The sequence below is a fragment of the Sinocyclocheilus grahami genome, unplaced genomic scaffold (genome assembly GCF_001515645.1).
Source record: "Sinocyclocheilus grahami isolate Dianchi unplaced genomic scaffold, SAMN03320097.WGS_v1.1 scaffold844.1, whole genome shotgun sequence".
NCBI lineage: Eukaryota > Metazoa > Chordata > Actinopteri > Cypriniformes > Cyprinidae > Sinocyclocheilus > Sinocyclocheilus grahami.
In genome coordinates this window covers 386477-388409 of record NW_015506023.1, presented here as the reverse complement: position 1 = coordinate 388409, position 1933 = coordinate 386477, and the positions used below count along the sequence as shown (strand labels likewise).

The following is a 1933-nucleotide window of genomic DNA, read 5'->3' as shown; positions in this document are numbered from 1 at the left end:
CTTTGGCCTGAAGACATTTATTCCCTTAAGCAATAATGCTGTCACCTTTGTCCAGCGCATTATATATTAAAATGGCCTTTGGAAAAAGAAAAAAAAAATGCCTACATGAAATGTCTTCCCTGAGATCCAAGCACACGGCTCATATGTATCTAAACTAGCTTGTGTCTCCATGACAGAGGACAGGATTTCACACACCCTCACTGACCTCCATCACCTCTCGTGATGTGCTCGGACGCTTTTACAGGCCGACACATTATACTGCATCACACCGGTGCCAGAGCGTTCTCAGTATGAACAGCACAGGTAAGAAAGTCTGTGTAAGGTTCAGTCTAATGAGTGTTTCTTTACAGCTCAAACAGCAGAGTCTGGCAGTAACTCCAACATAATGGGTGAAATTACCAAGGAATGTACAGTACAAACTGGTAAAATGTTAAACTTATATGCAAAGTTGCTTTGAATAAAAGAGCCAAATGTATTAATATAAATAGCTTCAAAAAGGAAACTGGCCCAAGATTGTACATAACGCTTTTATTTCTTGAGCTACTGTTACATTAATATCTATTCAAAATCTTTGTCCTCCTATTTTTCCACCCATTGACACTCCGCTATAGACTTAATTATGTAACAACCAAATAACCGCAAGCATAAAAGCAACTAATTTCAAGCGGCTAATATTCATCATCATTTTATTTATCCAGTTGATCTAATTCATGTGTATTACCCGATTCACTTGTAAATTACAATGTGTACTTTATGCGAACAAATTAATTATGTCTACAAAAAAGAACAAAAAGAAAACGAATGCAATGTAAAAACATGAAATTTCAAATTAGGTGTCTCTGACTAGTTGCATCAAAATTAAGTGTTTGATGCAACTTACTCATTGTGTAGTTGTAAGCTTGCACGGGTAAGTTTAGGGAAAGGTTTGTAGCAGTGTAATTATAGATGTAATTACAGATGTAGTTAGTTGCACAAAGAAATCCATTTGCAGGCAGGTAATAGCAGCATAGAAATGTATTCTATGAATATTATTAAAAAAATAATAACACTAGTAACAACATCCCACTCAAGTGCCAGTTCTGAGGGGCCATCTCACCCTAAAAGGGTCTAATTTTATCTTCTTGCTTCAAAAATAAATAAATAAAATGCATCTACTAATCTAGCAGGAATGTATCCTCAAATCACTAACTAACAGACAAAAAAAAACTTGATATGTATCTTAATACAATGTCAGATCACTATTTTCTAGAGACCAAATTTATTTTTAATTAACCTCAAATCTGTTTAGACTGATTAAATCTCACATGTGTTTAAATTCAGGTGAAATGACAAAATTAAGAAGTGCATGGCCTTGTGTTTAGATTAGATGTTGTGCCATCTATGATCAAGAGAAAAAAACAAGGAATTGGTCAAGTGGCTCCGAGCATAATGTACATCTAATTTTTGTTTTTAACTAATTTGCGGAATTATAACATAGACATCATTCATTTATATTAATTCAGAATTATTTAATAACGTGGAATGCCTGTCCGACTGAAACAGAAATAAATGACAGTCGTTTTTCCTCTGTAAGATTCCCTTTTACAAACATATGTTATTAAATGCAATGCGACATACACAGAACATCATCAGTGCCAAAGACGATAATCAAAGATCACAAACAGAACTATCTTGGATGCGAAGCAAGAACACATCACAACAACATGAGGACAGTATGCTGCTGAAAATGTGGTAATGGTCAAACGATCTATAACGTTTATCCTATTGGTAAGCATCCACTTTCATGATAGAGCTCCTGCAGTCACGTGATGTGTCTCTCCAAACTTGCATGCCAATTTAACATCCAGATCATATATCATGACTCCTAGCACACATCGTCCTGAACTCTCCAATGAGACCAGCAGACATAAAACAGCGCGTTTCCGATGCATTC

At 35.4% G+C, this 1933-nt stretch overlaps 1 protein-coding gene across 1 annotated transcript in view; it reads right to left on the bottom strand.

Moving 5' to 3' along the window:
* The window catches only part of LOC107562851 (zinc finger protein 521-like), a 64135-nt gene that overhangs the window by 61362 nt on the left and 840 nt on the right, over window positions 1–1933 (bottom strand). The window lies entirely within an intron of this gene.